Genomic DNA, 15,501 nt, shown 5'->3' with positions numbered 1-15,501 from the left:
AAGCAAGTTGAGTTATCAGTTATCTCAATTATCCTCAATCAGACTAATTTTTCAAAAGCCATTGATTGCTTATGACCTTTGGCATTCTAATTGTTTTGCCATATTTTAGGTATAAAAGTTATGTCAGTTTCAAAATGTTATTTACAAAAAAAAAGCAAAAGATTAATGCATTGAAGAAGACTGAAATGAAAGACATGAGCTTGTGTGGAAAGCAAACACGAGTACACGAGGAAATCTGCAGATGCTCATGTGGAAGTTGTGTTAAGGCACGGTGTCCTGGCAAGAATAGCCTAGGGCATTAGTGGTCAAGGGAGACCTTTGAAATGACAATGGAGACACCTCTGTTTATTCCAGATGAGATATGTGGGAGTGACTGTGGCAGTGTGTACTCAAGCCAGACATGTGATGCCTCTGTAGTGAGACTTTTCTAGAAAGGTCTTCATAATACATTGTGTCCCTTGACACAATAGATAGATAGACAGGAGATAGAGGAATAACAGAAGGATGTGAAATACACCCAACAGCTAAGGTACAATTGGTTTACTAACTTGAAAATATCATTAGCCATCAGCTACCATTCCACCAGCCTCCTCATCCATAACAAGTAATTTTCCATAACTTCTGCCATCTCCAATAGGATCCCACCACCAAGCACATCTCCCCCCCCCCACCACTTTCTGCTCCCTACATGACTCCCTTGTCCATTTGTCCCTCCCCATCAATCTCCCTCCTGGTATTTACCCTTACAAGTGGAACAAATGCCATACCTGCCCCTACACCTACTACTTCACTGCCATTCAGGGCCCCAAAGAGTCCTTCCAGGAGAAGCAACACTTCACCTGTGTGTCTGTTGGGATCATCTACTGTATCTGGTGCTCCCAGTGTGGCCTCCTGTCTATCAGTTAGACCTGACACAGACCGGGAGACCACTTCCCCCTGTCTGACAGAAAAAGTGGGATCTCCCAGTGGCCACCCATTTCAATTCTATTTCCCATTCCCACATGTCAGTCTATGCCTTCCTCTATCGTCATGATGAGGCCACACTCAGGTTGGATGAGCAACACTTTATATTCCATTTAGGTGGCCTCCAACATGATGGCAGGAACTTTCAGTAATGACCTCCCCTTCACTATTCCCCATTCCAGTTTTCCTCACTCTCTCTCACCTTATCTCCTTACCTGCCCATCACCTCCCTCTGGTGCTCCTCCCCCCTTTTCTTATTTCTATGGCCTTCTGTCCTCTCCCATCATAATCCCCCCTTCTCCAGCACTGTATCTCACCAATCAACTTCCCACCTTACTTCACAGCTTCCCCTCTCATGGTTTCACCTATCACCTTGTGTTTCTTCTTCCCCTACCTCCCCAACTTACTGCTCTGACTTCTCATCTCTTTTTTTCCAGTCTTGATGAAGGGCCTTGACCTGAAATGTTGACTGTAGTCTTTTCTATAGATGTTGCCTGGCCTACTGAGTTTCTGCAGCATTTTGTACGGATTGCTTTGATTTCCAGCATCTGTAGATTTTCTCCTCTTTGTGCATTATCAGTTGTCAGCTTGAAGTTTCAATTGACTTTTAAAATCTCCATTCTGAATGGTGATTTACCTTGCAAGTAAGGAATTCAAGCATATACAATTTACTAAATGGTCAATATCGGTAACTGATAACCCAATTCTTTATAAAAATAGCAGGTTTTTTGTTCAGACATCAGAATACTGTGGGTGACAGGCCATGCTCCTTGTGCACAAGTAAAATAAAAGGAAGGCTTGAGTTGGAAGAGTGTGTGTGTTCTGGGTTCAGTTATTTTGTTTTATTTTTGGTGACAACACGTGTTACTGCATATCTGCATGATTCATTGATATTAGCAGGACAAGTTAAGAAAAAAATTAAAAAGCACTGTGAATGCTGGAATTAAGAGCTTCTACTTTGAAGATTATATTTACCCTTGATGAGTTAGATAGGTTAAATTTGTAGACTATTGACCAGTCTACAATCAATTGAGTTGCAGTGCAGTATGGCATTTGTGTCATAGAATACAATGGAAGATGTTGTGGCGACTCACTTACTAGCACACTCGAACTTGCTCACAATTAGCCAGCGTGCAGGCACAAAGGCTAGGTCCGCAACAAAGGAAGAAAGCCTAAGGGGGTGTCAGTACGTGCCTCTCGAAGCATCCGCGTGGGGGAGGGCGGATTGAGGGAGGCTTTAAAAGCAAGGTTGTGAAGTTCGAATAAACTTAACTTTGACTGCAGTTTACCGACTCCGTGTCGTTATTTTAGTGCTGCGTGTAGCACACCGCTACAATGTTATGTGAGCAAATGTTAGTTCTTGAAGAGATAAAATTTCAATGAACGAGAGGAGTTGTGAGAGTTGAAAGTTTCGAGGTTAGCTGCTTGCTCAATCTTTGTTCCTAAGCACAAGACTTCATAAAACCATAAGCTATAGGAATAGAATTGGGCCATTCAGTCCTCTCCACCATTCGATCAAGGCTGATTTATTATTTCTCTCAACTCCATTCTCTTACCTTCTCCCCATAACTTTTGATGCCTTACTAATCAAGAACCTATCAACCTCTGCTTTAAATATATCTAATGACTTGGCCTCCACAGCCATCTGTGGCAATTAATTGCACAGATTCACCAATGTCTGGTTAAAGAAATTTCTCTTCATCTCTGTTCAAAAGGGATGTCCCTGTATTCTGAGGCTGTGCCCCTGTTTCTAAATTCTCCAGCTATAGGAAACATCCACTCTATCTAAACCTTTCAATATTCGATAGGTTTCAATGAGATTCCCCCTCATTCTTCTAAACTTCAGCGAGTACAGGCCCAGAGCCATCAAACACTCCACATATGTTAACCCTTTCATTCCCATAATCATTCTCATGAACCTCCTTTGGGCCCTTCCATGGTAGCGTAGCGGTTAGCACAATGCTATTACTGCTCAGTGCATTCCAGAGTTTGGAGTTCAATTCTGCTACTGATCTAGAAGGAGTCTCTGTATATCCATGGTGTGCAATGCGTGGCTTTTCTCTGGGCCCTCCCATTTCCTCTCAGAATTAAAATATGTTGTGAGTAGGTTACTTGGTCGTTGTAAATAGTCCTGTAATCATGTTTGTTGAGGTTTGCTGGGGGTGCCGGCCTTGAAGGGCTGGAAAGGCCTACTCTATGCTGTATCACTGCTCAAAATACTTCAAATACAGTTTAACAATGCCTTATAAAGCTTCAACATTACATCTTTTTTATATTCTAGTTCTCTCGAAATGAATGCTAACATTGCATTGGCTTTTCTTACCACCAACTCAACTTGCAAGTTAACCTTTAGGGAATCCTGCATGAGAACTCCAAAGTTCCTTTGCACCGCTGATTTCTGAATTTTCTCCCAGTTTAGAAAATAGTCTATGCCTTTATTCATTCTACTGAAGTGTATGACCATATACTTCCCAACACCATATTCCATCTCAAGCACAAGGAAATCTGCAGATGCTGGAAGTTCAAGCACCACACACAAAATGCTGGTGGAACGCAGCAGGCCAGGCAGCATCTACAGGGAGAAGTACAGTCGACGTTTCGGGCTGAGACCCTTCGTCAGGACTAACTGAAAGAAGAGATAGTAAGAGATTTGAAAGTGGGGGGTGGGGGGTGCAGGGGAACACCAGAGGGAGATGGAGAGCAGGCAAGGAGTGATTGTGAGAGGGGCAGAGAGAGAAAAGAAAAAGGGGGTGGGGTTAATAAATAAATAAATAGATAGATCAGGAGTGGGGTAAGTGAAGTGTCTCCTCACCAGGAAGGACTGTCTGGGGCCCTGAATGGTGGTGAGGGAGGAAGTGTAAGGGCAGGTGTAGCACTTGTTCCGCTTACAAGGATAAGTGCCAGGACGGAGATCGGTGGGAAGGGATGGGGGGAGCGAATGGACAAGGGAGTCGCGTAGGGAGCGAACCCTGTGGAAAGCGGAAAGAAGGGGGGAGGGAAAGATGTGCTTGGTGGTGGGGTCCCGTTGGAGGTGGCAGAAGTTATGGAGAATTATATGTTGGATCCAGAGGCTGGTGGGGCGGGGCGGTAGGTAAGGACAAGGGGAACCTTATCCCTAGTGGGGTGGCGGGAGGATGGGGTGAGAGCAGATGTGCGTGAAATGGGAGAGATGCGTTTGAGAGCAGAGTTGATGGTGGAGGAAGGGAAACCCCTTTCTTTAAAAAAGGAAGACCTCTCCTTCGTCCTGAATGAAAAGCCTCGTTCTGAGAGCAGATGCAGCAAAAACAGAGGAATTGCGAGAAGGGAATGGCATTTTAGCAAGAGACAGGGTGGGAAGAGGAATAGTCCAGGTAGCTGTGAGAGTCCGTGGGCTTATAGTAGATATCAGTAGATAGGTCGTCTCCAGAGATAGAGGCAGAAAGATCAAGAAAGGGGAGGGAGGTGTTGGAAATGGACCAGATAAACTTGAGGGCAGGGTGAAAGTTGGAGGCAAAGTTAATGAAGTCAATGAGCTACATGCGTGCAGGAAGCAGTGCCAATGTAGTCGTCGATGTAGCGAAGGAAAAGTGGGGGATGTATTTTTCTTTCTTTTCTCTCTCTGCCCCTCTCACAATCACTCCTTGCCTGCTCTCCATCTCCCGCTGGTGCTCCCCTCCCCCTTTCTTTCTCCCTAGGCCTCCGTTCCATGATCTCTTCCTTCTCCAGCTGCGTATCCCTTTTGCCAATCAACCTTCCAGCTCTTAGCTTCACCCCTCCCTCTCCTGTCTTCTTTCATTTCGGATCTCCCCCTCCCCCTCCCACTTTCAAATCTCTTACTATCTCTTCTTTCAGTTAGTCCTGATGAAGGGTCTTGGCCCAAAACGTCGACTGTACTTCTTCCTATAGATGCTGCCTGGCCTGCTGCGTTCCACCAGCATTTTGTGTGTGTTGCTTGATTATATTCCATCTGCTGCTTCTTTGCCCATTCTTCTAATTTGTCTTAAGTGGTTTTGCATTTAAAATGGTCAAACTTACAATTGTTGATGAAGATGGCCATTGTTGAAATATAAGATTTTCTAACCCGAAGGCCTACACAGAACAGAATGCAAAAACAAAATGATGACAAAGCCACATTTTTAATGTATTTTGAAGATAAATCAACCTCAAAAAACATTAGGGGATTTTTTAACCTCATGTTTGGTTGACACATTTAGTGCAAAATATTGTGAATCAATACTAATGAATTTAATATTTCACTTGGGATTAAATTAACAATTCTTGAATTCAATAAGGATAGGTATTAACAGATTGGAACCCACCCATGATTAGTGATATCATGGTTTGATTTTTTTGAGAATGGTTCTGTAAGGGAAGTGTTTAAGTGCAATGCAGAATCAATGTGCAGCATGGTGGTAAGTTCCAAAGATTCACTATGTTCCATGTGAAAAAAAACTTCTCATCTATATTCTGAATATGTGACCTCTTCTGACTGTGATCCCTTGTTCTCGGCCCTCCAAGGAAAATATTCCTATATGGCAAATATTTCAAGATTTCTTGGAAAGAGGAAATGTAAAGAGTAATAAAACAAGCTTAAGATGGATAGGGCCAAGGAGTCACCCAATAATGTCTTGATTCAAGATGATTGGACCACATATTGAGGGGTGTGATATTTATTGAACAATACAAGTGTGTTCAATGGATGGTTAGACCTCTAAAATGATTAATGGAGATTTTTTGACTGATTACTCATGATAACATGAGAATATAAAATATCAGTGGAGAAGGCTAGTCAGTTCTCTCACTTGCTCCAGTATTCAATAAGACTATAGCTGATTGTATATTTCAAAGCCATTTTCTGTAAATTAGCCCTGTATGTCAAATACTTAAAAAATTATATACCTGTCTTGAATATACTCAACAGCTAAACCTTCATTGCCCTATATGGTAGTGAAAAAAATTGTCATCTAAGTCCTGAATACATGATCTCTTTTTACTGAGATCCCTTCCAGTGGAGACGTCAACTTCACATCAAGGAAGGGAAAGGCATAGCCAGTGGCACAGCGAGTGTACAGAGAGCCTGGAGTCCTAAAAGTAATGTTGTGAGGGCTGGCACAATGAGGATATAAATATCCCATCAATTAATAGAGCAAGTATGTTTGTGGCCAGGTGCAATATGACACCATCAGCCTGGTCTGCAAACTTCTTTGAACTTAGTCAATAGTGCAAAATAATTTAACCACAGTTGCCTAGTTTGTCGTAGAAGTACGGAGATACCCACAGTATCTTGGGTTAGGCTGATGCATCTCATGGTCACATCTCTTGAGCACCCAACTGCTGCTGTGGGCTCTGTCGACAGTACTGATTTTTTACAAAGCTGTCTGCTTATCTTCAGTTTGGTTACTGCTTGCAATTTATATAAAAAACTAAAGACTGGTCCTGAATTCAGATTCAGATTCAGTTTATTGTAATTTAGAAACCACAAATGCAATGCATTTTAAAAATGAGACAACGTTCCTCCAGAATGATATCACAAAAGCATATGACAAAAACAGACTACACTGGAAAATCCACGTAACGCTTGGCAATCCCCAATCCAGAGTCCGGAGAGGCTGCTGCGTATTAATATCGCGCTACCGTCTAGCGTGTTCCCCGGAAAGGAGCTCCAAACCCAACAGACAAAAACAAGACCAAAAACTAAAGCTACAAGACCTGCACAAAACCACATAATTACAACATATAGTTACAACAGTGCAAACAATAGCATAATTGATAAAAAAAAGACTATGGGCACAGTAAAAATAGTCCAAGATGTTAAAGGACTGTAAGATCAAAAGAAATCACCACAGTTTCCACAAGTCCCCAGGGTCCCGACAGACTCGCCATCCCACGCCGGTGGCAGAAGGGGTACCCCCGTTATGGCGCCGCCCGACTCAGCCTCGCAGACGCAGCACACAATGGAAGCGACCTGAGTCCGTCGAACCTCCGAGCCGACGACCATCCCCTCCGGCACAGCTTCTCCGAGCACCATCCTCTGCCGAGCGTGTTAAGACGGACCCGCCAATGGCCATCGGCAATGCGACCCTGAGGACTGGGGCCTGTTCTTCCCAGCAGAGTAATATACCATGTATTATATAACATAGAATGAGGTACTTTTCATTAATCCATAACTGCTGAATGCTTAACAAGCAGATTGGATTTAGCAAGAGATCGCCCCAGCATGTGATCATTGATCCAGAGAGATTGCCTGAGAAGGAAAAAGTAACAACTTCCTGATAACAAATTATAAACAAACTCCGGAGGAGATCACTCATGTGGACAAGTGACTTAACATGCTGGAACATTAGCATGAATTTTTAAATCCATTGTCGAAAATCGTCAAACATAATGGTTGTAACATAGCTGCACATTATTTGTAGGTTATTAATTGGGACCTTTTTGTGGTGCCAAGAAGTTTGGCCAGATTGATTGCAAAAATGATGTCTGAGCACAAAAAAGACTTGCTCCAGACTGAGGAAAGGAAGTTAAATAATTGAAAAATATTTGTTAGTTTGGGAGAGTCAACAAGTAAGGAACTCGGCTTTTGTTATAACAGTTGCTATTTTTCTCATACAGAAGTGGCATGTATTGTGTGATGTCAACCATTAAATGTTTAATTAATGGAAATAATTTAGCATAGCCAACTCAAATTATGTAATTTTACACCTAGATAAAAACAGCTTTATTGATGCAGTTGATTAATTTTTTATTGGATATTTTAACAAATTTAGATTTGATATTGACTTGCTTGAACGTAAAATTTTAAAAAACAGATTGTTACCATTCAGCGTGTACTGTGAGAACTAAACCATAGACAAAATAAACTGGCAAGACAAACACACAGCTCTATTCTCTCATATTCTCACAAAGTATAGCAACTGGGCCATTAAATCCTTTGATAAAACTTGTGTCTCAGATACTGGGTGTGAATTTAAAATTCCTGGGAATTAACATATCAAATGACTTGTCCTGGGCTGCACACATAGATGCAATCACAGGGAAAGCACAACAGTGTCCTTACTTTCTTAGGAGAATAACAGTACAGCATGGTACAGGCCATTTGTTCCCCAGTATGTTCCATGCAACTATCACTCCCTATGTAAAAAAAACCTTCCTCTGATTTCCCCCTTATACTTTACTCCAAACTACTTAAAATGATGCCCCCTCTTATTAACCACTTCCACCCTGGGAAAAAGTCTCTGGTGTCCACTCTGTCTATGCCTCTTAACATCTTGTACACTTCTATCAAGTCATCTCTAATCCTCCACCTCTCCAAAGCTCACTCGACCTATCCTCATAAGACAAGCTTTCTAATCCAGACAGTAAATCTTGTTTGCACCCTCTCTAAAGCTTCCACATTCTTCCTATAATGAATTAACCAGAAATGAACGCAATGCTCCGAGTGTAGTCTAACCAGAGTTTTAGAGCAGTCTCATGGTCCCAAAACACATCCTACAATCAGGAAAGATCACCAGTGCCTCTGCTTTCTGAGGAGGCTGAAGAGAGCTGGACTATGTACATCCATACTCTTGCCTTTGTACAGGATGTGCTGTAGAGAGCACCCTAATAAGCTTCATCACTGCTTGGTAAGGATACTCCACTGCAAAGGAGACAAAGGCTCTCCAACAGGTGGTCAAAACTGCCCAACGCATCAGCAGCACTAGCCTAGCTGCTATCAAAGACAACTATACAGAAAGGAGCTGGAAGAGGGCCATTAACATCATAAGGCCATAAGACATAGGAGCAGAATTGAGCCATTAAGTCCGTTGAATCTGTTCTGCCATTTCATCATGGCTGATCAGATTCCCTCTCAACCCCATCCATTCTCCTGCCTTCTCCCCATAACCTTTCATGACCTGACTAATCAAGAACCCATCAACCCCTGCTTTAAATGCATCCAGTAACCTGCACTTCACTGCTGTCTGTGGCAATGAATTCCACAGATTCACCCCCTCTGACTAAAGAAATTCTTCCTCAGCTCTGTTCCAAATAGATGTCCCTCTATTTTGAGGCTGTGCCCTCTGGTTCTAGACTCCCCTACCAAAAGAAACATCCTCTTCACATCCATTCTATCTAGGTCTTTCAATATTTGATAGGTTTCAATGAGAAAGCCCCTTTATTCTTCTAAACGCTAGCGAGTGCAGGTCCAGAATCTTCAATTGCAGTTCATATGCTAACCCTTTCATTCCCAGAATCCTCCTCACGAACCTCCTCTGAAACCTTTCCAATCTTAGCACACCTTTTTTAAGTAAGGGAGCTCAAAGCTGCTATCAATACCTCAAGTGAGGCCTCTGCAGTGCCTTATACAGCCTCAGGATTACATCCTTGCTTTTATATTCTAATCCTCTTGAAATCAATGCTATTATTGCCTTTGCCTTCCTCACTGCTGGTTGAAACTGCAATTTAAACTTTAAGGATTCCTGCACCAGGACACCCAAACCCCTTTGCACCTCATTTTTTTTGAATTTTCTTCCCGTTTAGAAACCAGACCACAGTTTTATTTCATCTACCAAAGTGCATGACCATACACTTCCCGACACCGTGTTCCATCTGCCACCTCTTTTGTCCATTTTCCTAAGCTAAGTCCTTCTGCAGCCTCTCTGCTTCCTCAACACTACCTGCCCCTCCACAAATCTTTGTATTGTCTGCAAACTTGTCCACAAAGCCAACAATTTCAATAGTTCAATGCTTCCATTTAATATCAGGGAAATATATACAATATACATCCTGAAAATCTTGTTCTTCACAGACATGCATGAAAACAGGTGTGCCTCAGTGAATTAGTGACAGTAAAAAGTTACTACCACAAAGCAAGCCCTACTCCCCCCCCACACAAACAGCAGCAAAGCAACAACCCTCCCCCCACTTACTTAAGCAAAAAAACTCACCCTCTATAAGTAGGCAATAGTAATGCCCCCAAGAACGGTGATGACCTGTAGCACAACTAAAACTAATTGTTCACCTGACAATTTGACACACCACAGGCTCTCTCTCTCTCTTCCCAGTAAAGGGATACAGAGATGTCCTGTTCACAATGAGAGGGAGACATAACAAAACAACTCACCGATTTGTGATGATTCGATTGGGAGAAGTGCCCAGATGCAGTAGCTTGTCATTGTGCCAGGCTGCTGAGAAGGTTCCGCGATAAAAGGGAGACAACGCCTAGCGGAGTGGTTTTTGGAGTTGCGTGAGTCAGACTAGTAGGGCTTTGGCTCATCAGGGCCTTGGCAAGAATGGGCCTAGATGAGGTAAAGAGGTAAGTTACCTTTCATATCTTTTTTTCTCTACCTTAAGAATGGTTGGTATGACTGCAAGGCCAGTTTTCTGTTCTGACTGTCAGATGTGGGATGTCTGAGAGTCTTCCAGCCACCCTGATGGCCACATTTGCTCCAGGTGCATTGAGCTGCTGCTTCTGAGAGACCGAGTTGAGGAACTAGAGCTGCAGCTCGATGACCTTTGGCTTATAAAGGAAAGTGAGGAAATGATCAATATGAGCTACAGGCAGTTAATCACACTGGGGTCACAGGAGACAGATAAGTGGGTGACTGTCAGGAGAGGGAAGGGAGAGACAAAGGTAGTGGAGAGCATCCTATGGCCATCCCCCTTTTGGAATACTGTTTGAGGGGGACGACCTGCCTGGGGAAAGCAACAGTGGTCGTGCCTCTGGCACTGAGTCTGGCTCTGTGGCTCAGAAGGGTGGGGAACAGAAGAGGATGGTAGCAGTAATAGGGCACTGCATGGGGACAGATGGGCGACTGTGAGCATGAATAAAGAAACACGGTTAATAGTTTGCCTCCCTGGTGTCAAGATTCCTAATATTTCTGCACGTGTCCACAATATCCTGAAATGGAAGGGTGAGCAGCCAGAGGTGGTGGTACATATTGGTACCAACGACATCAGTAGAAAAAGGGAGGAGATCCTGAAAGCAGAATACAGGGTGTTAGAAAGGAAGCTGTGAAGATGGACCTCAAGGGTAGTAATCTTGGAATTGCTGCTTGTGCCACACGAGTGAGGATAGGAATAGAGTGAGGTGACAGGTAAATGTGTGGCTGAAGGATTGGAGCAGGAGGGCAGGGATTCAGATTTCTGGATCATTGGTACCTCTTTAGGTGCAGGTGTGACCTGTACAAAAGGACGGGTTGCACAAGCAGATACAACTTGTAGGGACTTCTTGTGGAAAGTTAGGCAGATGGTAGAACAAAGATATACTCATTCTATTGATTGAGATGTGTCTATTTTAATGCTAGGAGAATCAACAGGGTGGATGAACTTACAGCATGGATTAATATGTGGAACTACGATGTTCTGGCCATTACAGAGACTTGGATGTCTTAGGGGAAGGATGGTTGCTGAGTGTGCCGGCTTTAGATGTTTCAAAATGGACAAGGGGGGAAGCAAAAGAGGTGGGGGTATGGCATTGTTAATTAGAGCTAGTGTCACGGCTGCAGAAAAGGAGGAGGTCATGGAGGGATTATCTACTGAGTCAGTGTGCATGGAAGTCAGAAACAGGAAGTTGGTGTTTTTATAGAACCCCCCCCCCCCCCAATAATAACAGGGATATTGAGGAGCAGATATGGAGGCAGATTCTGGAATGGTGCAACAATAATAGGGTTGTTGTGATGGGAAATCTTAACTTTTCTAACATTGTCTGGCATCTCTTTAGACCAAGGGGTTTACATGGTGTGGAGTTTGTTAGGTGTATTTAGGAAAGTTTTCTGACGCATTATGTAGATAAGCCAACTAAAGGAGAGGCTGTACTTGATCTGGTTTTGGGAAGGTGTCAGGTGTCAGATCTCTCAGCGGGACAGCATTTTGAAGGTAGCAACCACAACTCTATCTCCTTCACCATAGTGCAGGAGAGGGATAGGAGCAGACAATTTGGTAAAATATTTAATTGGGGAAGGGGGAAATATGATGCTATTAAGCAGGAACTTGGGTACATAAATTGGGAGCAGATGTTATCAGGGAAAAGCACACTAGAAATGTGGCAAATGTTCAGGGAACATATGCATGGTGTTCTGCATTGGTATGTTCCATTGAGGCAGGGAAATGATGGTAGGTAAAAGAACCATGGTGTACAAACTATGTAGAAAATCTAGTTAAGAAGAAAAGAAAAGCTTATGAAAGGTTCAAGAAACTAGACATTGTGAGAGCTCTAGAAAATCTAGGGGTGTCAGCAAGCAGCTCAAGAATGAAATTAGGTAAGCCAGAAGGGGTTTTGAGAAGGCTTTGGTGAGTAGGATTACAGAAAACCCCAAGGCATTCTGCAAGTATGTGAAGAGCAAGAGGATGAATGTGTGAGAATAGGACCAATCAAGTTCAATAGTGGAAACGTCCGCATGGAGCGGAGGAGGTAGCAGAGGTACTTAATGAATATTTTACTTTAGTATTCATCAGTGAAAAGGACTTTAGCAATTGTGGGAAGTGTTTCAGTTCAGCAGACCGAAACACTTGAACATATAGACATTAGGAAAGAGGATGTGCTGGAACTTTTGAAAAGCATTGTTAGATATGTCACCAAGACCAGGCCAGATATACTGCAGGCTTCTTTTGGGAGGTGAGGGAGGAGATTGCTGAGCCGCTAGCGAAAATCAATAGGTACGGGAGATGTACCTGAGGATCGGAGGGTTGCAAATGTTGTTCCCTTGTTCGAGAAAGGGAGTAGAGATAACCCAGGAAATTTTAGACCAGTAAGTGTTACTTCAGTGGTGGGCAAATTGTTGAAGAAGATCCTGAGAGGCAGGAATTATGAGCATTTGAAGAGACATAATCTGATTAGGGATAGTCAAGGGCAGGTCATGCCTTATGAGCCTGATTAAATTCTTTGAGGATGTAACAAAACACATTGATGAAGGTAGAGCAGTGGATGTAGAGTATATGGATTTCAGCAAGGCAATTAATAAAGTTCCCCGTGTGAGGCTCATTCAGAAAGTAAGGAGGCATGGGATCCAATTAGATCTTGCTTTGTTGATCCAAAACTGGCTTGTGCACAGAAGGCAAAGAGTGGTTGTATATGGTCTGTATTCTGCATGGAGGTTGGGGACCAGTGGTGTTCCACAGGCATCTATTCTGGGACCACTCCTCTTTGAAATTTTTATTAATGACCTGGATCAAGAAATAGAGGGGTGAGTTAGTAAGTTTGCTGATGACACAAAGGTTGGGGGTGTTATGGATAATCTAGAGGGTTGTCAGAGGTTACAACGGATTGAATCGATAGAATGCAGAACTGGGCTGAGAAGTGGCAGGTGGAGTTCAACCCAGGTAAGTGTGAAGTGGTTCATTTTGGTAGGTCAAATTTGAAGACCAAATATTGTATTAATGGTAAGACTCTTGGTATGTGGAGGATCTGAGAAATCTTAGGGTCCAAGTCGATATGACATACAAAGCAGCTGCACAAGTTAAGAAGGTATATGGTACGTTGGCATTCATCAACCACAGGACTGAGTTCAAAAGCCGTGAGGTAATGTTACAGTGTGATAAGACCTTAGTTACACCCCACTTGGAGTACTGTGTTCAGCTCTGGTCACCTCACTACGGGAAGGATGTGGATACTATAGAAAGAGTGCAGAGGAATTTACAAGAATGTTGCCTGGATTGGGGAGCATGCTTTATTAGAAAAGGTTGAGTGAATTCGGCCTTTTCTCCTTGGAGCGGCGGAGGAGGAGAGGTGACCTGATAGAGGTGTATAAAATGATGAGAGGCATTGATCGTGTGGATAGTCAGAGGCTTTTTCCCAGGGTTGAAATGGCTAACACGAGGGGGCATAGTTTTAAGGTGCTTGGAAGTAAGTATAGAGGGGATGTCAGGGGTAAATTTTTCACAAAGAGAGTAATGGGTGCATAGAATGCACTGCCAGCGACTATGATGGCGGTAGATACAATAGGGTATTTTAAGAGACTCTTAGGTAGGTACATGGAGCTTAGAAAAATAGAGGGCTATGCAGCAGGGTATTTCTAGGCAGTTTCTAGAGTAGATTATGTAGTCAGCACAACATTGTGGGCTGAAGGGTCTGTAATGTGCTGTTGATTTCTATGTTCCCTGTTATTTTCTATGACAAAGTCTGTTGTGTCACTTTTTTCCAAGTTCTCCGACCCGAGAATCATTGACATAAAACGTAAAAAGAAGTGGTCCCAACATGACCCCAGCAGAACACCATTAGACACAGGCAGCCAATCAGAAAAGGTTCCCTTTATTCCCATTCTTTGCTTCCTGCTAATCAGCCAAGACTCTATCCATCCAAGAATCTTTCTGTTATTCCCTGGGCTATTACCTTGTTTAGCAGCCTCATACGTGGCACCTTGTCAAAGGGCTCCTGAAAATCCAAGTACACAACATCCACTGATTCTCCTTTGTTTATCCTGCTTGTTATTTCCTCAAAGAATTCCAACAGATTTGTCAGATAAGATATTTTCTTAAGGAAACCATGCTGACTTTGCCCTATTTTGTCATGTGCCTCCAAGTACCCGGAAACCAGACCTTTAACAATCAACTCCAACATCTTCCTAACCACTGAGGTCAGACTAACTGGCCTATAAATTTCCTTTCATCTGCATCCCTCTCTTCTTGAACAGTGGAATGACTTCTGCAATTTTCCAGTCCTCTGAAACCATGCCAGAATCTATTAATTTTTGAAAGATCATTACTAGTGCCTCGATAATCTCTTCAGCTACATCTTTTAGAAACCTGGGATATCATACGTCAGGTCTAGGTGACTTATCTACCTTTAGACCTTTCAGTTTCCTAAGCACCATGTCCCGTGTAATAAGAACTGCACTCACTTCTGCCTAATGCTCTCAAATTTCTGGCATATTACTGGGGTCTTTCACAGTGAAGACTGATGCAAGATACTTATTCAGTTTGTCCACCACTTCCATGTCCCCTGTTACCATCTCTTCAGTGCCATGTTCCAGCAGTCCAATATCTACTCTCCGCTCACTGTTTATATACCGAAAAATCTTTTGGTATCATTTTTGATATTATTGGCCAGCTCACCTTCATATTTTATCTTTCCCGCCCTTATGGTTTTTTAGTTGCTTTCTGTTGGTTTTTAAAAAGTTTGCAATTCTCTAATTTTTGCTCTGTTAATTGCCCTCCCTTTTGCTTTAATGTCCCTTGTCAGCCATGGTTTCATCACCCTGCCTTTAGAACATTTCTTTGTCTTTGGAATGTATCTATCCTGTGGCTTCCAAGACACTCCCAGAAATTCCAGCCATTGCTGTTCTGCTGTTATCCCTGCTAGTGTTCTTTTCCAATCAACTTTGGCCAACTCCTCTCTCATGCCCCTGTAATTCCCTTTACTCCACTGTAATAGTGATACATCTGACTTCAGCTTCTCCCTCTCAAATTGCAGGGTGAACTTTATTATATTATGTTCACTTTTTCATAAAGGTTCCTTTACCTTAAGCTCCCTAATCATAACTAGTTCAATACACAACACCCAATCCAGATCTGCCAATTGCCTCAGTGGGCTCAACCAGAAGCTGCTCCAAAAATAAATCCTGGAGGCATGCCACATATTCTCTC

The sequence above is a fragment of the Hypanus sabinus genome, chromosome 17 (genome assembly GCF_030144855.1).
Source record: "Hypanus sabinus isolate sHypSab1 chromosome 17, sHypSab1.hap1, whole genome shotgun sequence".
NCBI classification, from domain to species: domain Eukaryota; kingdom Metazoa; phylum Chordata; class Chondrichthyes; order Myliobatiformes; family Dasyatidae; genus Hypanus; species Hypanus sabinus.
The sequence above is the reverse complement of the archived record's forward strand: the minus strand, read 5'-3'. Positions refer to the sequence as shown.